Consider the following 27,650-nt stretch of genomic DNA (forward strand, 5'->3'; position numbering starts at 1 on the left):
TGTGACATATGCATTGTGTACATTCTGAATTTGTCTTGCTATCATACATACTCTGGTTCAGGCTACAGGAGTCTGATGACATCAACAAGCACATTGAAAGCAGGCATTCATTTGAAGTGTAACTAACCAACAAATGTAATGAATGAGCCAATTAAAAATGAATGTAACATTTTTATTGAAGCCATCACACATTATTCCTGCTCAATTTTCTTGCACCACTTGAAAGTAATGTCATTTGAAATAGTTTCTTTGTACCTTAACAAGAAAACCATAACAGCTGTTGATTGATTCATAGTGACAAGTGATAGCACAGATGATTACATTTACTCCTGAAAGAAATGACAATGGACAAAGTATCATAATGCTGAAACAGATGGAAGCTGTCCAGTTGTTGATGTACTCAGGGTTAATAAGGAAATGGTAGGTGTATTTGGGGATTTTTGAATTGCATCGGGGCAGGCAACAGGATGGTAAACAAACATATCGCATACATAAAAGAAGGAAGCAATTTAAAATCAAAGTTAACATCTTAGGTCAATGACCTCTCATCAGAATATTAACCTGGGTGATTGACCTGAAACTTTAAATCTGTTTCTATGTCTGCAAATACTGCATATTTCAAGCATTTTCTCTTGTTTTTTTAAAAAAAATAGAGTTCCAGCTCAGGAGTCTATTGGAGAAATTGCAGAATTATATGCATCATTTTAATGGAATTTATTCTATTATCTCATGAGATGAATAAGAATTCCTATGTTAGAAGACACCTCAGTGAGTTGGTCCCACCTATAAGTTTTGAACATAGTAATTAAGTAGTACCTGAACGTTTTTACTTCAGAACAATGCCTTGCATCAAGGATAGACATTGTTATTCATCTGATCCCTCAAATCCACATGCCATGGCAAACCAAATCAAGAGCAAGCAAATGAACACAAACCAGAAAATAAAATAAAACGGAGTTACTATTCTTCCAGTCTGCTCTTTTCAAAGCGACCTCCTTACATAGCTCAATGGACAGAGTATAATTAGAAATAATTTGAGAAATATTGTTCAAGAAATCTTCTGTGGTTTGGTCAAAATTATATCAATGTTCAGGGTCTTCCATTCTATGCTGGGATAATTTTGAGTCAGTTCATTAGTCAAAGCACTTCAATAGAAGGGAATTGTTGAGGTGAAGCATAACATTTTATGTTAGCAGCCTTTGTGTTGTGTAGAGTACAAGCTTCTAACCTACAATAGGCATTGGTTTTCTTCAGTGAAAGTGATAACAGGAGAAGTGCTTAATAGGTGTTTTACTTAAATAATAATTTTAATTTTTATTGGTTTTATCATATTAATTTTAATTCAATTTAATTTAATGTAATAATTATTACAATTTGAAATTACCCAAATTATGTGTTGCTCCCAAAGTGGGTCAGACATATACAAGCAGACACACAGTAAACACAAATGATATATAAACATTATGATCCAAAATAAATACCTATAAAAGTAATTTTTGGGTTTCTGGTATTCAACAGTCTCACTAGCTAGGAGAAGATCCTGTTTCTCAGCAAGGCAGTCATGGTTTTTATGCTCTGTACCTCTTCCTTGAAGGTAGTGTCTCAAAGATACTATGGGCTGGGTAGTAACGGTCCTCAATGACTCCCTGAGCTGCCTTTAAGCACCACGTCCTGTAGATACTGTTGATAAAGGGAAGGGGTACCCTAGTGATCATCTCAACAGTTTTAATTACACTCTATACTGACACCGATCTGTTGCTTTAGCTATGATGCAGCAAGCCAGCACACTCTCTAATGTGCTCCAGTAGAATGTGGTTAGGATGGGGGCCAATACCCTTGCCCTCCTCAATCTCCTTAAAGTGTAAGCACTGCTGCCCCTTGCTAATTAATGAGGAGGTGTGAGTTCAGGATGGGTCATCATTTAAATGGATGCCAAGGAACTTTATGCTCTTCACTCTCTCTATGACTGAGCCATTGAAATGTAGTGGGGAGTGATCCTTTGTCTTCCTGAAGTCCATTGTTTTGTCCATGTTAAGACTTGGGATGTGGCTCTTGCACCCACTATACAAGCCTATTAGCTTCCTCTCTGTAAGTCAATGTTCCAAATGAGGACAACTACTGTTTTGTCATCCATAAATTTGATTATGTTGGAGCTCAACCTAGAGGTAAAGTCATGAATTAGCACGCATCCCTGAGGAGCACTAGTGCTCAGTGTGATGGGGGCTGAGGTTTTGCTGCCAAACTGGACAGACTGTGGCATAGAGGGAAATTACTTTTGGAAACCTGTATTGGTATCTTCATGCTAGAACCCAATTGGAAGATCAGGAGAATCCAGCAGGATATTATGAGATGTCCGTAGGCAGAATCTCTGCTGCATTTTGCAGATCTGCAGTTAGAGTTAGACCAAAAAATCTTATAAAACCACATGGCCTAATTGTTTTACAAAAATATATCTTTTGCTTAATTTTTGCCTTCGCCTCAGAAAATAAGTATCTGCAGCAAATTATTTTCCAGGTTTTCTTTGTTCATGAAAACTTGGAGATGGAATTTGAATTTTTATCTACAACATTTTAAAGATGCATCCCTTTGTCTCAGTTTCTTTAACACTCTATCCTTATGCTCTGGTTTTGAACTTTATTGTGAAACACTGGGATACTTTTCCATTTTAATGCTGCTTCGTAAATTGAAGTTATTTTTCATCAAATTGCCAAAACATAATTTTTTTTGTTACGTTTGGAAAGGTATCAGGCTTGGTGGGTTAACAGAAGCCACTTTCAGGTAGCAAGAATACCCCAACATAAAGCAGTCTAAAATACCCAAATGTGGCTGTTGGGAGGCCACCTGAAAGCAGAGAACCCTGACCTGAGGAGTACTTACCTCCTTGGGTAGGTGTATTCTCTGCTTCTGAACGCTCCCCCTAGGCACCTGAAAATGGGAGGGACTATGGCAACAGTCGACATGAGCCGTCATTTGCTCCATGGCACCTTTTTCCGCTGCGGACCTTTCAGGTGCCAGAACAGCGCCTTCAGCGCTGCCACCTGAATGTTGCTTTGCACAAACCCACAACCGGCTCCAGAGCTGCATTCTCCCAGCTCTTCCACCTGAAAGCATGTGTGCACATTTCACAGACAGGGACTTTCAAACACATTTCTGGTTCCCTGTACAAACATTGGGTGCAGCTCTCTGCAAACACTGATCAATTGCAGCACTACAGCTCAACTCAGTGTAATGCACACCTTACCCGAGACTCTTCCAGTGATGTCCACAGTAGCAACCTGATGTGGAGCAATGTCCAGGGCTTGGACCTAGAGGCAGAAAGAGAGAAATATGGTAAACATCAATGTTTTGTACTGTTCTGAGCTAGGCGTCTGTCTAATGATAAGACTGAATCATACGAATGATCCAACTGTATGGCGTGCACTAATTGGTGGCTGGAGTCCAACTTTGATGGGCAGGTGATGCAACCTCTGAATAGGTTTCAGACAGGAAGGACCAATCTCAATCCATAATGTTCCTGACAGGGACGCCACACATTCCTCCTCAATCACATATAACGTGAAAATGTTTTTAAAGCAAGACAATTGTTTCAAGCACAAACTTAAAAAGAAACAACCAATTGTTTTAACATTTTCTGTGTTGCACAATCAGTTTGTTTGCATTTTTATCTGTTTAAAGTTTCTTTTTGTTTACATGTGTATGTTGTGTACAGTTTATTTTTTGCACAATCAATAAGTGATAATTCTTCCACACCCCCAGGAAAATAAGAATCTAAGGGCTGCATGTGATGTCATACTCTGAAAATAAATCTGAAATCAAATAAAAATGTGGGCAACAATGGTATTGGATGAGAAAAAGGAAAGAGTAACAGAGATTAATGGGTGTTCACCTGCTGATCCAGAAGACTTTTTTGTTTCTCTTTCTTCAAGCTTCCAAATTAATTGTCCTTCAGCTTGCTTGTTCTTCTGGTTACTGTTTGGTTTTCATCCAGGGTATTCCACATTCCTCCCACATCCAAAGCTAGGTTGACCAGGAGGTTACTTGCTGTTGCAAATTGTCCACTGTATAAGAGAATCAAGATGGAGTTGATGTCCATACATGAAAGAATGGGTTGCAGGGAAATATGTGGAGGAATGGGATTTCTCCATCCATTGGCCAAGACTTGATGGGCTGAGTGGTCTTAAATTTGCGCCTTGCTGGCATGTTGCATGTGAAATATTTCCTGTACCATTCACTGAATAATCTCAAGAAATGAACAAATGGAGATTGAGATGAGACATGTTAAGCTCTGAAACATACCCCATTCCAAGTTCTTGGAGACTTTCAGATTTGATGCCTTTATTTCAATTTTTGCTTTTATTTACTGAATGGTCTTCCAAGTCAGAATGAGGTCATGAGTCTGGTGATAACATTTTAATGAAAACCAATCACAATTTTACATTGGATTGTTGATTTGGGTTGCAGATTTAGATGGGATTATTGCATTTTCAAAAATAGAATCAATATGTGTAAATGTAAATCACAGTTAGAGATTAAAGTTTGATACTACTGTTTCAGATGATTGTTTCTCTCCTGTATCTGACAGTCAACAAACTGCATATGGTGCTGGGCCACAGATTGTATATGCCTCCTGCTAAACTAGTTCTTGCCACACTGACACCCCACAACATATAACAGGACCCTGCCACATGCCATGCTGACATACGTTGGAGTTAATGAAGGCAGATATATTTCATGAAGAATTGCCCAAAGCATTTTTTGTGATCTACTGGTGTTACACAGAAGCGTGCAGGATGGCTTTGAGTGAAACAAATTAACGGTAGTTATATCTATCATCCACTGCAGATTGTCAAACCTGGACAATAACAGGCCCCAGGAAGTATGACCTGTCAATGAGATGCTTTATTTAAGCAGCTAAAATCAAATAAAAGCACTCTTTATAACTATGCAATGAGGGTATTATGGATGGTAGGCAAAACATGTTAAAGATAGGTTGAATTAGGAATGGAAATAAATACTCAAGTACACATGAGAGATGAAGACAAATCAGCAATGAATAGTTATGAATGTCACTTTCAGACAGCAATTTGAAAAGTGGCAAGACTATTTTCAGTATCAGTTTGAGAATGAACTCCTTTATAATGTAATAATGATCCTCATCAGGAAGGTGAGCTCTCACAAAGACTCCTTCAGGCAAAAAGTCTTCCACATTCATCTCTTACCATTGAAGGTAGCTGGTGTTGCTAACATCAGGAATAATAGAATTTGTTCCATATTTATTTTCTCTATCAGCTCATTATTGACTGAAACAGAACTGAAATACATTAAAACTGAAGGATAAATATTTTATATGAATGGAATAATTTTTACAAAAAAGAGGATTTTTGTCTTTTTTTTCTCCTTATTAAACTCTGGACAACAGAGTTCTGAATTTCAAATAATCACATGTAGCGAGCTGCACTGATCCGCAAGCGAACCGGGTCATGGATGTGCAGGCTCTCGGAGAGTTCCAGTAAACCCATTTGGCTGGTTCAGCTCACTCGTAGCTTCTGTGTTTTTTTTCTTTTGTTCGCTGCACAGAACACCCACCACACATAGTTCAGATTGTTTTGCATACAGGCAGTGAATAATAGCATGAGTATATTTTCATCAGGAAATAGTTGTGCTTTGCAATGACAGTATCATCCCACATTGGCTATGGGAGCATAGAAATGTGGGCCAGAATTGTGCAGAGCAATAAAGTGCTGCTCCCCCACTCTTCAAGCATTCTGGGTTTGTTATAAAACTTGGGTGATTCTGTATGGAGCTTGGATGTTTTCTCTGCTTGTGACCAAGTGAGATCTTCCCCCACCACCCCCCCCCCACCCCATGTACTCCAGTTTTATTTCTATGTGCTAGAAACCTGCCAATTAATAAATCAATTGCTTCCACATACAGTTCCTCTGTAGGTATTGGTAGGAGAATCAGGGTGTTGATTGGCCTATGAAAAAGAATAAAATTATGGAAGAGTAAATTGATGTGTAGGATAGGCAGAGAATGTTTTGAGAGCCTGCAAAGGCCCAATGGACTAAATTAATAAATAATCTGGGATATGAAACTGGTCGATGATGATACTGAAAGGAATTGCTGGTATTCAGTCATTCAAACAGAACTGTGATACGGTGAACTGACAAACTCATCACAAGGTGGTTCACCCTATAATTAGACCATACATAGAGTAATATACAATAGCTCCTTCCTGTGATTCCCACCAATAATTCCCCACCTCTTATTTTTAAAAGTTAGATATAGAGCACAGAAACAGGCTCTTCCGGCCCAGGAGCCTGTGCAGCCCAAATACAACAATTAACCTTCAAACCCCATATCATTTTTTGAGAGTGGAAAGAAAGAGAGAAGCTGGAGGAAACCCACTCATGTTCTGGGGAGAACATACAAACTCTTTACAGACAGCTCTGGATTCAAACCTGTGTCACCTGCACAGTTGCGCTAACCATACCATCCTGAGTGAAATCTGTGGCAATCTCTCAGTTGATGTAAATTAGCTCTTTCCAGTTGAACATCAAGAAGCAGAGATCCCAGTTAAAAGGCAGGCATGCTGGAACAGGTAGCAAGACGTTTTGTAACGTACAAAGTTCAACCAAGGAAATACAATGTTAATGAAGTCAAGAACTCACCTATTTATTTTTCCAAAGTTTTAAATCCTGCCTCAGCATTTCATAAACAAATCAATTATTTCTGACTTTGATTCTATGCTTAAGATACTGCTTTTATGTGAAACCTCATGCAATCCCAGTCTGGTTTAGTATATTTATACTCATTACAACCTAAGAGGAGTCGCAAATATATATCTAAGTACAAAATTCTTTATTTTGCATTCACAGAGTCTGGTTTCACCCAAAATGTAAAAAGAAAATGTGATTGTCCATATATTCCAAATGTCCAAAACATTCTTTTGCAAAGTGCAGGTTCATTCAGTTCATTGCTTGAGTGGACATCAAATCAAGCCTGAAATTAATGCTGAGACATCAGTGTACTTCAAGAAAACTGAAGTATAAATGGAAAATCATGGAGTAACATTGTCTGAATTTTCTTCAGGGTATTCTGTGTATCTGATGTCCTACCACACAGGATAGCAGGTATGCCCAACATCACGTGTGAGACTTTCATCTGTGTATATATGGTCTATGCGAGAAAAATATAATTTACGTATCTGAAAAGCTTAGAGGCTGCCTTCTTTGTAACAGCAACCTGCTTAAACAGGCTTCTTGTCCATCTCATAGATTGTTACCTAGGTGGATCTTCTCTTGAGGATGGTTCACACAAATATCTCCATGAAGTAAAACTCAAAGGTCTGCAGACATTGCAGTTGACGTAAAAACACAATGCTGGAGAAACTCAGCAGGCCAAACAGTGTCCTTTGCATAACAAAGATAAAAATACATATCCAACGTTTTGGGGTGCTTGAGCCCTTCATCAAGGTATGGAAAAATGTTGGGAGGCGACCAAATAAAAGGGTAAGGGGAAAACCACAGATACAAAGGCAGGAGGTAATAGATGGAGTAAGGTGGGAGGGCATATCAGCAAGCAAGGGGAGGAGGGATGGCTTGGTGAATCAAGACAGAAGCCGGTGGAAACCTGACAGAGGGAAGTGAAGGGGAAGGTTAGCAAAAATGGAAAAGTTGATGTTAATGCCATATGGTTGGAGAATCCCCAGACAGAAAATTAAGTGTTGTTTCTCCAATTTATTTGGTGGTCTCGGTGTGATAGTACGTGAGGCCATGGAAAGACATGAACATGGGACTGTGACACAGAGGTGAAATGGTTGAGCACTGGGAGGTCTTTGACACTGTTGTGGACCGAGCAAAGGTACTCAGCAAATCAATTTCTCAGTTTGCTTTCAGACTCTCAGATGTAGAGAAGGCCACAAAGGATATACCAGATGAAGTAAATCAATCCTGCAGATACATAAATGAAGCGTTGCTACATTTGAAAGGCCTGTTTTGTGCCCTGGCCCATGGTGAGGGAGGAGGTGTGAGCGCAAGTGTGGCACCTCCTGCAACCACAGGGGAAAGTGTAGGGGGAGGGATGAGTGCATGAGGGAGTCATGGAATGAGCAGTCTCTACAGAAGGCAGAGAGGGGAGGAGAGGAGAAGATGTGTCTGGTAGTGGGATCCTGTTGTAAGTGCTGGAAATTTCAGAGGATAAGGTGTTGGATGCAGAGGCTGGTGGTGAGGTTGAGGAATACTGTGTTTGCTGCATCTGTGGGCAGAGTGGGCCAGTGCAGATGAGCAGGAAATTAAGGAGATGAGAGTGAGAGCTGAGTTTATATTTGTGGAGGGGAAGCTACGCTTTTGGAAGAAGGTAGATATTTCAGAAGATCAAGATCGGAAGACCTCATTTTGGGAACAGATGCAGCGAAGATAGAGAAATTGAGAGAGGGAAATAAAATCCTTACAGGGGACAGGGTGTGAGGAAGTGTAGCCAAGGTAGTTGTGGGAGTTAGAGGGTTTATAATATATGTTGGTGGAGACAGCGAGATCAAGAAAGTGGAACATGCTGTCAGAGATGGACCAGGTAAGTTTGAGATCAGTGTGGAAGTTGATGAGCTCATCATGGCTATGATGGAGTCAACAATATAGCAGAGAAAGAGTTGAGGGGCTTTTCCTGTGTAGGCATTCAACATAGATTAAAGGAAGTGAGATGAGTTAAAAGGGAAGTTGTTTAGAGTAAGGACAGATTCTACCAGATGGAAGAGGGTGGTAGTAGAGGGTGACTGTCCGGACTCTGATGTCTCCATGAGCCTTTCCACTTCCGATGCAGAAACCATTCCCTCCCCCCCCACCCCCATCTACTTGTTTAAGCTCATAAAAATTTCCCAACCTATCCAAGGAAGTACCAACCTGATCCTACCTCCTTTAACCAATGGCCATCTCCCAAACTGATTTCCCCTCCACTGATTACCAATCTCATTACTGATACCCTTCTCAACTACAGACTTCTACCTCTATCGCTAACATCTTAAGCCAAGATTTCAAATGGCACCACTCACTCCAATTTTCAAACTCTCCTGTCATATGCCAATAATGCAAATTGACCCATCTCCAACCTTAACAACTAAAGTAACACAACTACTAATCCCCCCATCCTGATAACTAAGTCCTCTCATGACTGTCACCATTTAACCCCCCCACCACACACCATCAATTGCAACTTTACTATTTGATGATGGATGCTCCTCTGGACTGTATATTCGGATTTAATGCATTAATCCTCCTCCCCAGTGGATACTGTACATGCAAGGCTAGACTTTTGAGAAATGAGAATATAGCATTATTTCCAAGAAGCATTTTTGCAAATTTCTCCTCAAAAGGTTCATCAGAAACTGATCACATTTCAAACAGTGATTGTTAAACAATTGAAATAATCCTTTCAAAGGATGAGCATACATCCAAGATATGTTACACATCCAGTAATTCCTAAAATCCTAATTGAATAGAAGTTCCAGTTCAGTTCAAAGAAGATTATGGGCAGCATGGTGTAATGGTTAGCACAACTCCTTTACAGCACCAGTGATTGGGACCAGGCTTTGAATCCCACACTGTCTGGAAGGAGTTTGAACGTTCTCCCCATGCCTGTGTTGATTTTCCCCGAGTGCTCATGTTTCCTTCCAGTGTTCGAAACATACCTGGGGTTGTAGGTTAATTGAGTATAATTGGGCAGCACAGACTAGTGGGCCAAAGTGGCCTGTTATTGAGCAGTTTTTCTTTGGCTTGGCTTCGCGGACGAAGATTTATGAAGGGGGTAAAAATTAAATTATATACAACATTCTGAAGGGCAATAGGAGACAGGCAATAAATGCTGGCCTTGTCAGCAATGAATACAGAAGAATGGCTCAGTTTTGCTAAGTTTTTTTTTCCCCCAGCTGTTCTGCCCAAAACTGGTGGTGTTTCTCAATTGTAACATTTTGGGATTCACAAGGAACCATGGACACCCTTAAAACCCTCTGGGCTAAGCATTTAGTTCTCCATTTGTGCTCCATTACAGACTCCATAACTGGTCTCTCATGTGTTCAGAAAAGGAGCAGGAATATAAATGTTACCCAACATTTGCACCTGCCTTTGCATTCTGTGCCAGGATATACCTGTTGAATGTTCATGGACTTCAATGAGAAATGAGTCTGCAAGGTTGGTCTACCAGATTCAGCTAATAAATATTCAGATGGCAGAAGAATACTACAGCTTGTACAGATTGACTTGAGTCATGAAAATCCGGCCCATTATTAATTTTTATTGTGTTCTCTTATAAACAAATTTCCATGTCCAATCTGGAATATTCTCAGAGAACATCTGACAAAAAATTTTTTTCACATAGATATTAGTTGGAATTTGGAGGGTAGTGGAGGTACATACTTCCACTTCATTTAAGAACCATCAGGACAAGGTCCACACAATGGCACACCTGGTAGAGACACTGCCTCAGAACTCCAGAGACTAAGGTGCTCTGTCTGTAGAGTTTGTGCATTCTCATTGTGACCACATGAGTTTCTTCCCCCATGCCAAAGTGAGCATGTTAGTTATCAATTAACAATTATAAGTTAATTTGTATGTATAGGTGGCTGGTAGAATCAAGGCAAGTTGATAAATATGTGGAGAGAATTTTTAAAATGTGTTTAATGTTGCATTGGAGCAAATGGTAAGTTAATGGTGCAGACCGGTGGTTTTCAAACTTTTTCTTTCCACTCAGATACCATCTTAAGTAATCCCTTACTAATCATAGAGCATCTTTGGTATAGGGATTACGTAAGGTGGTATATGAGTAGGAAGGTTGAGAACCACTGTTCTAGGCCCAATTGTTAGTGAAGTATTTTGCTTGAGAAAAATTGTCATTGGCCCATTTCCTTTAGACATATGAAACTGTGCACATAACGAGTCAATTAGGTATGAATAAAACAGTGGTTTTCAAACTTTTTCTTTCCTCTCAAATACCATCTTAAGTAATCCCTTACTAATCACAGAGGGCAAGGTGTAGTACCTGTTTAAACTCTCAATCAGGGTCACATGAAGGCATGGATTGAAATAAAACAAATTATCAATTACCAAAACTAATATTGACGCAAAATAAGCTACTCCCTTTTACAATAGACAACCTTTCCTTTAGAGAATGGGGAAAAAAAAGGGATTAAAAGAATAGAAAATTGTTTTTCAGGAAGTAGATTCTTATCCTTTGAACAAATGAGAGATAAGTACAATATAACTGGAGATACAGCGCTGGCATATTACCAACTGAGATCCTACATGAAGGATAAATTAGGAAGCAATCTGAGTTTACCAGAGGGAAGTAACCTTGAATATGTGATTACAGATACAATGTTAATCAAAAGATTTATAACAAATATGTATATTAAACTGCAAGAAAAGGAGAATGAGGAAACAAATGGTAAAACTAAACAAAAATGGGAACAAGATTTAAATATAAAGATAAAAAAGGAAACATGGGAGAAATTATGTTCTGGAACGATGAGAAATACAATAAATACGAGGCTATGTATGATACAATATAATTGGTTACACAGACTATACATTACAATATAATTCGTTACACAGACTATACATTACACCGCAAAAGTTAAATAAATGGGACCCAACAGTATCTGATCGATGTTTTCGATGTAAAAAAGAAATGGGAACAACAATTCATGCAATCTGGACATGTGAGAGAGTAGAAAAATTTTGGGATGATCTCAATCAGATATTAAATAAAATAACAGAAAACAGTATACCAAAGAATCCAGAGATCTTTCTCCTAAGTAACATAAAAAACAAAGAATTTGGAATTGATTTGGAGGATGCACAAAAAAGATTTGTTAAGATAGCCCTAGCCGTAGCAAAAAAATGTATTATGTCAACCTGGAAATTGGAAGATAATTTGAAAATACAACAATGGTATATAGAAATGAATAAATGTATTCCATTAGAAAAAATAACATATAGTTTAAGAAATAATATTGAAATATTCGAACAAGTATGGGAGCCTTACATTAAATACAATAGCGAAAACCTACCGGGGACAAACATTACCTAAGTTGATGGAAGGAGAAGGAAAGAAAAGAATGGACTCTGTAGAATTTCTGGTGTATTTTTGTTGAATGACAACATTGTCTGACTGAATTAATGCAACCTAGATTGTATACCTAAAATGGATGAGGGGGGGGGGGGGTGGGAGGGTGGCTTGGGAGGAGGGGGGGGGAGAAAAAGTCACTGTAAATGTGTGAAAAAGAAAAAGTGTATATCATGGCTATTGTGATTTATGGTGTGGAAAAAAAAAGGCATGGATTGCAGATGGTGGATGGTTTTTACTAGCGGATTCTACAAATTGGAATTTATGGTTGTAAAACTAAAGACACTGGGCAGATGTATCTGCCAATCAATGGTTATGGTTACCCATCCAGTATGGACACTGCAACTGAAGAAGGAAATGGAAAACCATTTCATTATTTTTCCTTCGTATAATCATTGGTTATGGTCTCTGCTCAAAGATGGAGCCTTCACCCAAGAGGAACAGGGGAGGCAACAACTACAATTTGGAGGATCAGAGATCATGATAAATGGAGAGACATCATCACCCATGCTGAATGGCAAACCAGCTGACTGATGAATGAATCAAAGAGCACCTATGGAGTAGGTGGTATGTGAGTGGAAATAAAAAGTTTGAAAACCACTGGTGTAGTCTAAATGGGCACTAAAGGCATGTTTCTTCTCCGTTGCTCTATGAAACCCAAGCATAGAAGGCTATGGATTAGTGCTGGTGAACAAGATAAGTACAAATGAGTACTCTTACAAGCCCAAAGGATCCGAAAACCCAGCAGCAATAGACATTCATCAAGTCAAGTAGTTAACTTAAACAAAAGTTATTTTTAATTATCTTTAAACATAAAAACAGAATCAAACTTTAACTTATCTCTAATTACTTAACTAGCCCAAATTAACCCCCTTCTAATTCTAAGTGTACATGTATGATGTGTGTGTAAATTTAAGAAAAGTTCTTTGATTCACAGTTCAATCTCACTTCTTCTTCCAAGTTCTCTGGTTGCAGGCAATTCTTATATTGTGCACAGAATTTAACATGTATAAAGTTCACCAGGCTTTGGTGCTTGATAGGTAAATGTTTACTGCTTAGAAAGGTTCTTGTAGGTTTGCAGAGAGAGATATTTGTTGTTCCAGGATGTCCACAACTGAGGTACCACCATTAGACACCTCAATGTCTTGCCAATGAAACTTACCCCATCAGGGTTTTCCAGATGGTAACCTCTTTTTTTCAGGCTATCACAGAGTTTCTTTCTGTTCCACTTATTCCACGAGAAACATCAGATAGATAGCACTTCCAGCCATCCACTGCTCTGGAGCTTTCGGTTTCAACAAGCTTCCTGGCTTGAACTGTTCAGCTGCTTTCAGTGTCACACATACACTAGCTGAGAGAGCTTGTTGAGCTTCCTTCCCTCTCTCCCTCTCTCCCTCTCTCCCTCTCTCCCTCTCTCCCTCTCTCCCTCTCTCCCTCTCTCCCTCTCTCCCTCTCTCCCTCTCTCCCTCTCTCCCTCTCTCCCTCTCTCCCTCTCTCCCTCTCTCCCTCTCTCCCTCTCCCTCCCTCCCCAACTGCCAGGAAGCCCACATGACTCTGTCACTTGCAAAACCCCCCTCCTTCTTCAGCAAACAAGAGATATATTTCTGCTCCCATCTGTTGTCTTAGATAAACAAAACCCAGGAGTGACATTTCTGTGAGCACTCTATAGGTACTTGCAAAAAGCCAGTTCGTCTCCACCAAGACAATGGTCTATTAATTTCATGATGTCATTTCAATTAGCACCTACTTGTGAAATGTGCATAGCATTCTCCATAGTTTTTACATTGTTTCTGAATATGAATTCTTTAATATTTCAAATAAGATCTGCTTTAAAATGTGTATATGTATGTAACCCACCAATCTTACCAAATTCCTCCCAATATTTATCCATTACAGTACAATGATCATGGTAAAATCAAAGATTCTCATTCTGTGTTGTATGACTGAATTGTCACAGCCTCCCAGTCCGTGGCACCCCTAAGAAAGTTGCTTATAGACTTCTTTTAATCTGAAGTAATTTGCCACTTTAACCAAGACCTTACTGTCTCTGATCTGCTTTAAATTCAATTTCCCTTGCATAGCAATTGCAGACCAATTTTGTCCATCCAAGGAGCAGGACGCTCCTTTCCTTGTAGTCTTAACCAGTGTAATCACTGAGGAAATTGAAACAAGATACTCCCTGTAATGTCAACATATACACTTTGACCTATGGGAACAACTTATGGTTCTTCGCAAATCATGGTTTAAAAGTTTTAGACAATTTAGAGGTGTTAAAATTAATGACATAATTTATAAACTGCATAAAACTGCTCATTGGAGTAATAAGCACTCACAATTATTACAGCCGATTAAGTTGCAATTTAAATAATGAGGCCTGATGTGTTTAAGGTATGTTCAATAAATAAGCTTTGGAATTTTATATCTGATGGAGTAACATTTCTCAGGCAAGTTTTTACAATTCTGCATTTAGCTTTGAGTATGACTGAGAGAAGATATGATCTAATTTGTACATAAATAGCAGATTGCTGTATTCCTGCAACATAACCCACCTCACTTGGTGATTTTTAGACTAGGAAAACAGATGGTGCATTTGTGTGCTTTGGATGCAGGGTGAAAATGGTGAAGGATAGCTTCCAATTCTGTGCAAGTTGCCACAGTGCCCGGAGCACAACACTGTGTTGTCAATTCCAACCAAGCTGCCGGTTAGTCAGCACATCGTCTCGCAGCTGACTACACATTCTTCACAGTGAGAGTTTAAAAAAAAATCAATACAAGCTTGCAGCATTTGTTACAAAGTATTTTTTTTTGTAATCATTATAGTTTTCATCAGAAATTGGTATATGAATTGCAGTAGGAGATTTAATCAATTTGCCCATTTGTGATCCTGTGTATTCACTTCCATCTTCAATGCTTGATAAGATTTGATTTTCCCATTCTCTTCCTGCAACACACACTGTTCCAGGATTTTAATTAAAGCCTACATGTTCAGATGTAGAAAATTCATTTATATTTGTGAAGATAGCATGTGCTGTTGTTTCAAATGATTGTAATCTTCTTCCTTTCGACATCTTGCACAGCCACTTACTGAAATCATTCATGTCTTGGAATTGGACTCAGATTAGGTGTGCATCTGACTAAAATCAACTGCAAGTAGAGATCCTTAATCTTTTCAGCAATGAAATGTTGTCCAGACAGAAATATATTCATTCCATTTCTTTTATTCAATGGTCTCTTTAGAGGTGGAAAGGAAGCCTGATGTAGGTTGCAACAGTTAATTGTATCCTGTTTCTTTCATATCTCATCAGTAAAAAGGGGAGATCAAGTTCTTGGTTACCAAGATAAAGCAGATATTCACTACCATAATCAGCTGTTTACAGGTTCAATTGAAATGAAGTAGATTCTTTCTACTGACTAATGGAAACAAACTGATAACTATAAGATAACTTGCTGCTTTTTTTATCTCATGAAAATAACATAAAGCAAACACTATTTAATTTTATTTCATATAAATGAAGTGGAAATCTTATTGCTTCTCTACACCAGTGGTTTTCAAACATTTTTTTTTTCCCAGTCACATACCACCTTAAGTAATCTGTATGGTTTAAGTGCTCTGTGATCATTAGGGATTATTTAAGGTTGTATGTGAGTGGAAAGAAAAAAAGTTTGAAAAACCTCTGTTCTACATGATCAATATATGATAATTAAAACCCATTATACTTAATGTGATGCTGGAAGGATTTTTCCTCCTGCAATCTTCATCCTTATTTCTCATCCCCTTGATAGAATATTAACTACAAAATATCCTCACTATTCACTTACATAGCATGCATGGATCTATGTTCTTGCTAAGTCAGATTTAAGATCAAGAACATCAGAAGTCAGGAGTGTGGCTAGTGCTAGGATCCAGAAAATGAGATGGATATATGATCAGAGCTGGGTCAGGACTATTTGCCATGGTTAAGAACATGGATAGGTCTATAACTTGAGCTGAAGCTCAGAAGATGAAATTCATATGGAGGTTCTTGCATGCTGAATGTCTACACAACCAGACTGTTGCTGCCAGCATGCTTCATGGTATCTATGGTTCTTTATTACCTGTGGCAAGCCCATGCCCTATCCCTCATAATCAGCAAGGACTGAGTTTATTTGCTTATTTTGACTTTAAATATTGAAGCAACCTCTATCCTCAAAGACCCCACCTCCCAAGCCATTCCCTCTTCACTCTGCTACCATTGGGGGAAAAATGTGCAGAAGCTTGAAGATAAGCACTCATCAGCAAGAACACCATCTTCCCCTCTGCCAGTAGATTTCCAAATGACTTTGTCATTTTCTTTATCTGGCACTATTTCTATTTAATTTGTAAGATGGTTTATACAAATGTTTGCACTGAGATGCTGCCACAAAACAACAAGTTTGGTGACTTGTTCATGACAATAAATTCTGAATATCCAAGGCCTGGAGTTGCTTAATTTTTAGATATACAACATAGTAACAAGCCAATTAAACCCAATTAACCTAAACCTCTGGTACATTTCGAACAATTGGAGGAAACTGGAGTCTCAGTGAAAACCCACTCAGACGTGGGGAGAAAGTACAAACACCTTACAGACAGTCCTGATCGCTGGCTCTATAAAAATGTTGTGCTAACTACTACACCAACTGTGCTGCCCTAATAAATGTTATTCTTAAAAAGATTTATGCCTCAAAATTTTGAAAAACGTGATGAGCAATTGAAGAGGTTGCAAGTTTTTTTTAAAATCACATTTTTGACTAAAGTAATATGGTAGCTTTGATTTAACTATACAGAGGCCCAACAGAGGGGATTGGTAATGGCTGCTGGCAGTTTTATTGTGCCATGTGCTTTCGAGCCTACAGTATCAGTTACTCCTTAGTCACTGTTAGGCACTTAATCATCCACCCTTGCAGTTCTGTCGGCCATGTCTACTTTGGGGGAAAGGAGGATCATTGAAAAGGCAATATGCATTTCAACTGAGCACACTGACAATAAATGTGACATCTGAAATCTGATGCTGCTTGATTTTATTATGGACAACATGATCCCCTGATTTACCATTGAAAGTCTCAGAATTAGGGGTTCAGATGTGTTAACTGTCCCAAATGCTAAATTCAGAGTGTTACTGGCCCCTCCCATGTCTTTGACTGAATCCCAATCTGTTAATGTGCCTGCTTTGAGTACCTGTTTACTCACTTGTCCATCTGCACCAAATACATCACAGTCTCATCAGGTCACTGCCCTGCGCTAAATGCTTCCTGCACAAGCAGCTCATGCCGTCTGTCGGCATCATGTGAGCTGAATAAGTGTTACTCCTCACTGATGGCAATGTTACATTACTGGGCCCAATCAATCTCAGATTCATCTAAGGTATGGGTTGAGGGTTGGAATCAGGGCCTGACTTTGCAATCATTATTGTTTCCAACTCTCAGTTCAAATTGATGGAAACTCGATTGACGAGCATCATGTTTACATAACCAAATCACAATGAAAAATCTGGGATATTCATTCAGGCTCCTCTAAGCATCTGTTGTGGAACATGCAGAGGAATTTAGCATTTGGGACAGTTAACACATCTGAACCCGTAATTCTGAGACTTTGAATGGTAAATCAGGGAATCATGCTGTCCATAATAAAATCAAGCAGCATCAGATTTCAGATGTCACATTTATTGTCAGTGTACATGCATGTCATCACATACAGCTTGAGATTCTTTTCCCTACAGGCCAGGCAGAATTACCGATTATTGACAGTCCAAAAATAAACGTTGAGAACCACTACTCTACACAGATACCTATAGTGCAGTTCAAATCAATGGATGGAAAACAAGCAGCTTCCCTGTCAAGTTAGTCCCCATCACTGCTCAATATTCCCTTTAAAAAAAAAATTGGTTCATCAATCTGGAAGGATGCAGCCAAGGAGTACAATAGAGTCAACACCCCAGTTTCAGGAACCTCATTAATTATGTTGTAGCAGGAACACATGTAATAGAAAATTGGATTTATTCTTAACTAAATTACAATTATAGGATGCAGCCATCGATGTACAGAAACTTAGACATTGTTAACTAATTTATACTCACAGGTAATTAAGCATCTTATTCTAGAACCAAATTTTAACTTGCCAGAAATTAGATCTTTGTAACTCCCATACTTGGTTTTACTCTTAATCAAGTTTTGGTTACCATTTCCATTAAGAGTATAAAACCTGCATTAAAATTATGCTTAGGATATCAGCTTTGACATGTGTCCTGATGTGCAACAATTTTCATAAATTACTTGTTGTTTTGATCACCAGCTTAATGCAGTCTAATTTTTTTTTAATAATGAGCAATCCTCATACAAAACCAGAAAAAAACATTCTTAAATATTTGTAAGCATTTCAAGATGAATTTGGATCTAAATTTTCCTTTGTAGACTAATGGTAAGGAATGCATTCATTGTCTTTCGAATATATCATTTGAAAATGGCATCCAACCACCCAGTCAACTGCTCTCAGCTCACTCCTCGCAGGCTTTGAATGGTCTGTTAAAGGAAATGACAGTAGCTTCATTTAAAATCATGCAACTGCAGTGTCTGCGCCCTAAATGGCGGCACCTCTGATCGGCAGCAGCCACGAGGAGTTGGAGAGTCCAGAGGAGCAGAGGACTGTCACAGGGTACCTGAAAATGGGGAAAGAATCCCTCTGTCTGAGAAGGGGAAGCAGAGAAGATGACCCACAGGATGGTTACCACTGAGGCAGACCAGTGAGGGGGCTCTGCAGCTGAAAAACACACGCATGGGGTGGGCTGCTGGCAACTCAAGGCTAAGAACCCACCGAGGCTGTGGGCTGTTAGAGTCTGCTGTCAGGAGACTCATGCCGGGCTGTGGACTGCTGGAGAATGGCTCATAACTGGCTGAAGGGGAACCAGGTATCGTAAACAGGATGAGAGAGAATGCCAAAGGCACTCTAAGGTTCCTCATGGTGTCGAAGGTTTGGACCTGGAGCTTGGGTCGCAAATGGTTTGAACTGGATTGCAGAGACTGCAGAAGTGCTGGAGGTGAAACTATGGACACTCAGTGACTCTGGGGGGAACTCTCTATTTTTTCTCTTTCTCTAAATGCTTCAGCCAATTTCTTCCGATGGCAAATCTGTCTGTCTTACAGCAGACAAAAGCAATTTCATGCAAATTGACACTGTTTTATTACAATAACAGTAAATTGAATCTTGAATCTGTGAAAGCACCTTCATTTAAGTGTGAAAATTTTTTGGAGATAAAACTGAAACATTTAAATAGGAAAATTGTTTGGTAATGACCCTTACATTTGGTAACATTTATCTTCCATCTCCACAGTTTAAAAAAAAAATCAAAATCTGAATCAATGCATCAGAACAGAATCTTACATTTAAAAAAAATATTTAAATTTCATACATAAATGAATATTCAAATACAAAAGTGTCCTTCAGTTTTATATAAACACTCATAATACATAGTACATATTTCCCCCTTTACTTCCCAAACCTTCCCCCCTAAATAATGAGCCCAAAGGATAGAAAAAAAAGTTAAAAAAAAAGACTAGAAGTAAGTAAAGGAGAAAAGAATATCTGATTATGACAACTTACAAAAAACAAATTATTTTTGCCTTTAACCTGAAATATATATATGATCAGGAAGGAGTTGAGAAGGGTTGCAGCTCTGGGAATCTTTCATAATGTAATATCTACCATACATAAATAGGGGCACCAATTTAAAAAAAAAATATATCATACCTATTTCTCAAATGATATATACTTTTTTTCAAGAGATATGCAAGAATCTTCCATTATTGACTATATTAATTTATTATTGAAAGAACTCATTGGCTACTTTATTTGAGTTTAGAGCAACTAATATCTTCATTGATGGCACTTTCCGTGTTTGTATAAGCATTGAAAGAAAAACTGCAGAAACACTGATTGTTTGATTTGTTTATCTTTCCACTGATGCTGCCTGATTTGCTAATTTTTTTACAGCAGTGTCTGCTTGTTCCATGTTTACATCTTCCTCTGGTTGAAGTCTGCTCTCTTCCTTTGAAACTGGCAGACTGCTTCATACAACAATGTGGATCCTTTCCAATGGTTCTTAATTGTTCCATTTCATTATTTAAGCTAGTTTCTTTCAATTCTTATCTATCTTTTGTTGTGCAAAAAGTGATTAAACATCAAGTATCATCTCAGTTTCAGTTTTCAAACAATACTGACTATAAATCTAATAATGTACAAAGCAATAAAATGAAAGTGCAGTGCAGTATAGTTAAACAATAAAAATGAAAATTGAAGTGGAATTTGGGAATTTTAATTATGTTTACATATTCTGGAACATTCTACAGAATTTGCATCCTGTGCAAATGCATCACCACTTAGTTTGGAAGCTGTACCACCTAAGACTACAAGACCCTACACAGGAGAGTGAGGTCAGCGGAAAAGATCATTGGGGGCTCTCTTCCTACCATGAAGGACATCTACAACACTTGATGCAGGCAAAAGGCAATAAACATTGTGAAGGATTCCACATGCCCCTTGTAAACTGTTCTCCCTTCTGCCATTTTGTTGGAGGTAGTGTAGCACTCAGGCCCTTAGTCCAGATTGGGTAACAGCTTTTTCTCCAAGCCATCAGACGCCTGAACTCCCAGAATATTTGTGGATAGGACACCATGGACTGTTACTGTAAACGTCTTAATATTTTCATGTGCTCAACTTCTATTCTAACTTATATTGATGTAAATATGCTCTGTGGTTCTGGAGAAACGCTATCTTGTCTTTACCATGTGAGGATGGTATAAATGATAAATAAGTGACTTGACTTGATATCATCTTATTTTTATTTGCATGAAGATTAATGTCATAGCAAGAAATACAGAGGGGTATATGCAGGTTCAAGAAGTGTCAGGTGATCATCTGGGAATACAAGGTTCTTGGATCTGTGGAAGACTTGCTGTGCATTTTGAATGACTGAAATATGCTGTGCAAAGCGAATGCTAAATAAATTATAATCCTTGCCATCTGGCTCAAGCTGCTACTGATACACCACATCCCTAGTTAATGACTGGTTGAGATATCATTTTACAGCCGGTGCCAAGTGGCAACTAATTGAAAATGTTAATTGGTGTGCAAAACAAATAAATGGAAAGTGGAAAGCAGTGCAGGACAGAAACACTTCTCTGTTGAAAAGGGCTGTATGTTCTTCTTTTGGTGGAGTATGTAACAAGGGTGATGGCAGTGTGAATCAACATTTGACAGTGGCCATGAACACTTGTTTGCTTTCAGTGATCGATCAATGCTACAGCCTGGGGTTTCTCCTAGGCATCTTGACGTTGGCCAAACCACAAAAGATGGAAGAATTCCAAATGCAAATCATGTCAAGCAAAAAATCTAATTTCCTCCCTCTTTTGTGCAAGTGAAAAGTTGCTGCCTGAGAAGATGATATTACATGCAGTCTTGGCCACTGTTAATCAATGAATTATAATTGTGAATTTCACTAGCTCCACACAATTGTTGTTCTCCAAAGATGTCATTATTCCTTTTTTTATTGACCAAGAAATTAGTAAATGGTTCTGCTATATTGAAGAACACAAAAAAATGGCAGATGCTTGGATCTTAAGCAAACAAAGAACAGCTGGAGGAACTCACCAGCTCAGACAATTTCCATGGGTAGAACGTGTTAGTCAATATTTTGGGTCTGAACTCTTTACCCATTGCATTGCATGTCTTGTCCTCTCATCCATAGATTCTCAAGGTTGGACTAACACCCCAGCAGTGGGGTGTGGGAATATTTTGGTGGGATGTGGGGCTTAAGAATATTTTAGTGGGGCAAAAGAATATTTTGGGAAATAATTAAAAAGTTGGTTTGAAAAAATAAACTTGTTATGTTGGTGTGAAAGATGTGACTTGGCAAAACTATCAGTACCACATTATTGTGGTAACTTCCAAGTAAAATCACATTGTTCTTTTTATTTTCATTACCTATATTTTGCTCCTCTGATGTTTCTCCCATGTTTTTCTTATTTTAACTGTTGTTATCCTTGGTTAAAATTATAATTATATTTCTTTCTGACAATATTTTAACATCCATTCCAAATTATCTCATTGGCATCGAGGTTTCCAAATTATTTCAACAATCATGTCTCCGTCTATACCCCTTTACTTTATCAGTTCAGTAGTGAGTGAGACCTGCATCTGTCTGTATCTTGGTACAGTAGTGTATTGCTGGGGGGGAGGGGGGGGGTGGGGGGGGGGGAGGGTAGGGAGAAATGCTAAAATCGGAAAAAATATAGGGACCCCAGAAAGTAAAGCACAAGGTTAGCACAGATTTGATGCACTCTGTTAGAAAAAAATGTCAGAAACCACACTAGTTTTATTTCCAATTTTTTTAAAGAGTCAGTATTTTTCCTTTGATTTGATCTTTACTTATATTACATTTTTCATTTCTAAGACGTAATAAAATATTGATTAATCTGTTCCAGGGTGCTCGTGCTGTTGTATTAATCTGTTTCAGGGAGTTCGTGCTGTTGTATATTCAAAATGAGCAGACCAAGCAAGCAAATGTTTGTCAATATTCAGTGGAGGCCTTGAAGTTCAGCTTTATAATCTGCTGAATATGATGAACGTGCACCTTTTTGCCTATTTTGCCAACATACTTTGACAAATGAAACAATGAAAGCAGGCTGTCTGGGAGCTCATTTGGGGATAAAACATCCTAACCATGTCAATTCAAAATTGGAATATTTTAAATCACTGAAAAATAAGTTTGAAAATAAATCAAAAATTACTTCATTATTTGCTGTGCAAACTACAGCCTTGAATCGTACCCTTGAAGCTAGCTATGAAATTTCTCGGTTGATAACAAAACATGGGAAGAATCATACGATTGGGGAGGAACTGATTGAACCTGCAATATTATTGTTTCTCAAAACATTTCTGCAAAAGGATGACAAAGATATTCGAGCAACGCCATTGAGTAATAGTACTGTCTGCAACAGAATAGATGACATGGGTCAAGATGTTGAAAAACAGCTTATTGAGAAGTTAAAATCACAAAAGTTGTCAATACAACTGGATGAATCTACCGTACGGGACAGTGAGGCTCTGTTATTGGCATACGTGAGATAAATTGATCAGGAAGTGTTTCAAGAAGAGATGTTGTTTTCTGGATCATTAGAAACAACGATTACTGCAGTTGATATCTACTTCAAGCTCAAAATGTATTTGGATGAAAATTAAATAGCAAAAGGAAACATTGCATCTTGTGCTGTAGATGGTGCACTTGCTATGATGGGTAAAAAAACAGGATGTTTAAAATTAATGAAAATCCCAACATGTTATTTGTCCATTTTATTACCCACTGGGAAAATTTAGTTGCCAAGAAAGTTTCCCCTGTTCTACACAAGATACTTCATTCTGTGATCAAGTGTATCAATGCCATCAAAGCTAATGCCAAATGTGTATGTCTGTTTAAGCAATTTGTGTCGATAAAAATGCAGAACATGTAAGATTATTTCTTCACACTAAAGTAAGGTGGTTGTCAAAGGGAAACTGCTTCAAAAGGATTATGGAACTGTTTGATCACCTTAGCGAGTTTTTGAAGGACAAACCTGAAATGAAGCTCTTGCTAACCACAGATGGCAATGCTTATATGAGTTACTTGATGGACATTTTTGAGAAACCAAGTACATTGAACAAGCAACTCCAAGTAGCAAATATGATGCAAAAGCAAAGGTATTTGGATTCACGACACATTTAGAATTATGCCAAAGGAATATTTCTGCAAGAAATATCAGTCAATTCTATTGGATGAATAAGTGTGAGGTAACTAATGCTGCTATAAACATCATTGTTGACCATTTGAAAATGTTGGTTACTGACTTCAATGATAGATTTTGTGATTTAAAGGCAATGGATTTTCTTCTTGATTAACTCAGCCATTGCTGGTGGACTTATCTGAAGTTCCAGTGCAATACCAAGAGGAGTTATCTGAGTTGCAACATAATGGATCTGTGAAAACTCTATTTAAAGTGAAAGGAACCATGATGTGGCTGTGTAATAAGATTGTAAAGAAATACCCAAACTCGACTACGTTAGCAAGGAAGCTATTGATACATTTTCCCTCATCTAATTTAGCAGAATGTGGCTTCAGTGCCATTAATGATTTGGTACAAGCTAAGAGAAACCGACTGGAAATTACGAAACGTAGAGAATTATGGTTGAAACTAATAAAATTAGTCCCACAAATCAAAAAATCTGTAGCCAGTGTCAGGGGCAAGGTTCCCACTGAAGTGATCACAATTGTTGAATGTGTGTTTGAGATGGTTGATATATTTAAGTAGTAGTTGAATATGAAATATGTGTTCCAGTGTATTCCTGCCTGAAATAGACTTGCAGTAAATTATTTAATTAAAACTTCTTAATAAATAATTTTTGGATTAATGTTGGAGCATCTGTTTTTTTTTAATTAAAATGGGTCCTAGGGCAAAGAAGGTTGAGAACCATTGTTCTAATCTATTTGAATGTATGAATGAGAATTTACTGTCATGCCCTTACATACAATGTATAGATACAATGGAAGTCTTATGCTGCAGCTTCTCAGATACATAAAACACACTAACAATTTAAATATGAATGATACATAAGATGTAACAAAGAGAAAAAAATAAAACATAGAAAGTGAAAATAAAATAAATAATAAATATTCATTGACAACATTAAATTAAGAGCCTGTTTTCTTCTCATTTGATCCAAAATCATGTTGCGTCAGTAGTGCAGACAATTCTTTGGTGGCCTTGGAGTAGTGTTATGGTTTGAATAATGTGGAACTGGCTCTAAAGGATGTCAGAGTCAAAGGGTAGTAGAGGGATCGAGCTCCCATTGCTACACAAATGCTCTACATGATATGTGAGTCAAAGAGCCTCTGACAATCAAGTCAAACTCCTGGCCTTCACATGTGGCATAGTTCTTATGCCCAGCACAGCTGTTCTCATTGACAGCAGAAGGGGCAAAGGTGGGCCACAGGTGCCTTGATATTAGTTGCTCCAGGTAGATGGAGCTCATTAACCATGCATAGTATCAGTCTAGGAGAGGAAAAATGTCAATTTCCAACCTCCACTGCCTTGTGGCTATACCCACTCATGAGAAAGATTTTGGAAGTAAACCCTGAGGAAAAATCTAGAGTCAGAGTTCTGAAGTGGTTAACTGCTGTGCAGAATTCCTATGATGGTGCTGGCATCAAATTGTATTGACTTTTGACGTTCCTTTGGACCTATCGTTAACATTGAGGGGGGAGGGGAAGGTCCCACGGTATGGACAACAGAATGATCTCCACATCAACTCTGCCCTGGCTTTACCTATGGTCAATCACAAAGGATGGAGTCCATTGATGGAGGGAAAATTCAAGAGCTCAGTCTCTATGAAAAAAAAATACTGCTCTAGAACCTGAAGGTGCTGGACTTCAGGCTTCTGTACCTTGCACCTAAAGCGTGTGGTGAGAAGAAATCTTTCATGATGTTTGAAGTCATTTGAAATCAGATTGTACACAGCTGGTGGAAATAATACTCCAATGTTGTTTAAATAGCACAATTAAAGACTTAAAATAATGCAATACATTTATGTCATTTCAATGAATTCTAATTACATCTAATTAGACCAGCCAATGAAACATAATTAGCATTGACCGGAACGTAGAGTTACATACATCACAATAAACCCATACAATTAAAACCACATTATACTGAAATAATTTTTTTTTTTTTTTAAATTACTGATTCTAAAATATAAGTACAACACTGTTCAACACCATGAATTGGTATTTAACATTATCATTGCTTCATGAAAAAAAGCTCTTTTTATGTCTCGGAAATCTCGAGCGAAGGCTCCTATAGCGTCTGTCTGATGGTAGGAGAGTAAATCGTTCATGGTTAGGGTGTGTTACATCTTTAATGATGTTCCTCACCCTGTCTAAACATCATCCCCTAGAGAGAGATTCGATGGTGGGCAATTGCATTCTAACAATCCATTGAGCAGTTTTCATTACCCACTGGAGTGCCATCCCATCTTGTGCAGAACAATTCCCGTTCCACGATGAAGTACTGTAAGTTAGCACACTCTCATTAGTACATCTATAGAGTAGTACCTAGAAGTTCATTTGTTCCCTCATGGCCACTCCTCTAGTGAATGGAACAGAGGTGCAACAGGTCTAACTTGGTTTTGAGACTTACATTTAAATGAAGAAATCTTATCCTTCCAGCAGCTTCTCACCTATTATTCATTACATTTGCCTTTACCAGGTGGATCTGATGAAGCCACACAGCCAAAGGCAGGTGATCTGATCAGAACATTTCTCAAGAAAATCTTCGACTGTGCTTGAAAAAATATTTTTGGAAGCCTGATTGTTCTTAGGATTTTTGCTTCTGAGTTTGGCGGTTATAACTTTAAGTCTACCTCCTGTACCTATGCAGAAGTTAAGAATTCAATGGAACTCCACTGAAGGAGTGAATCAATACTTTCAATCAGGACACAAAACTGAAGGCCTGTCTGCTCTCCCTATTAATCTAAATATATAATTTAAAGAAGGAGAAAAGAGTTCTGCCAATGGCATAGCCAATATTTAGCTCTCATGCAAGATAACCATATAAAAGATTGCTTAGTCAATACCTATTGATACTTGAATTTTATTTTCCTTGGCATCCAGCTATTTTCATTTCCGTCCACTTTGTGATGACTATATATTTCTGGCCGTGATGCATTGTTAATTCCACAATGGTCATGGATTCACAATGCTCAAATAATCATCCACCATTTCTACGTTGCCCAATACTCCTGCTTTGAGTGCAGGAAAGTTTTCCTTGATCAAAAATGAGAAGGGGTAAATAAAACACAGCAGAGATTGAACAAGGCAAGAGAGTCACATAGAAATCTTGGGGAGCAGAGAAGAACTTGCTCAGATTTGACATTCCTGGAAGGTATTTCAACAAATACGTGAAAATCAAATAAAAACTGCCAATGCTGTAAATCTAAAACAGAAATTAAAAATGCTGGAAATATTCTCAGGTTAGGCTGCCTGGAATAGATGAATGTCTCCAAACTAAAACAATGACACTTTCTCTTCCCCAGATGCACCTTGCCCTTCTGTATATTTCCAGCTATTTCTGTTTTCTGTATTTTGCACTTTATTTATTTCCATTTCTCCTTTGCAGTTATTACTATTTAAGTAAATCATTCACTGGAGTAAATTTACTTACTGGTTCTGCATGCAAATACACAAAAAAATATTAGTCTCAAATGCTTAAGACAAAATTATTTACTTACGTTTGAAAATACAAAATGTTCAGCAACTTGTCCCTTGTGTAAATTATGACTTAAAAGTGTCACAATTCCTTTGAGATTGTATTATTGGAAATTTTCAAGTCATGTGTTTATTCCTCAAGGTAGTATCAATGTCAAACAAACTTGAATAGAATTAGGCTGTATGGATGAGATAAGACAATTTTCCAAATGTTTTTCCAAGTAAGGTATC

General features: G+C 38.1%; 1 protein-coding gene and 2 long non-coding RNA genes across 3 annotated transcripts in view; 2 read left to right on the forward strand and 1 right to left on the reverse strand.

The window, feature by feature from the left end:
* The window catches only part of LOC138739179 (uncharacterized), a 448,454-nt gene that overhangs the window by 295,800 nt on the left and 125,004 nt on the right, over positions 1-27,650 (forward strand). The gene's annotated exons all lie outside the window — the stretch shown is intronic.
* LOC138739939 (uncharacterized) overlaps positions 1-27,650 on the forward strand; it is a 109,412-nt gene that overhangs the window by 28,000 nt on the left and 53,762 nt on the right. The gene's annotated exons all lie outside the window — the stretch shown is intronic.
* On the reverse strand, positions 159-27,486 carry LOC138739938 (uncharacterized). The gene is made up of 4 exons (XR_011342584.1): positions 27,443-27,486; positions 3,887-4,058; positions 3,242-3,305; positions 159-329 (listed from the first exon to the last, which is right to left on the reverse strand). It is a non-coding gene; the product is annotated as an uncharacterized lncRNA (long non-coding RNA).

The sequence above is a fragment of the Narcine bancroftii genome, chromosome 7 (assembly GCF_036971445.1).
Source record: "Narcine bancroftii isolate sNarBan1 chromosome 7, sNarBan1.hap1, whole genome shotgun sequence".
Classification (NCBI taxonomy): domain Eukaryota; kingdom Metazoa; phylum Chordata; class Chondrichthyes; order Torpediniformes; family Narcinidae; genus Narcine; species Narcine bancroftii.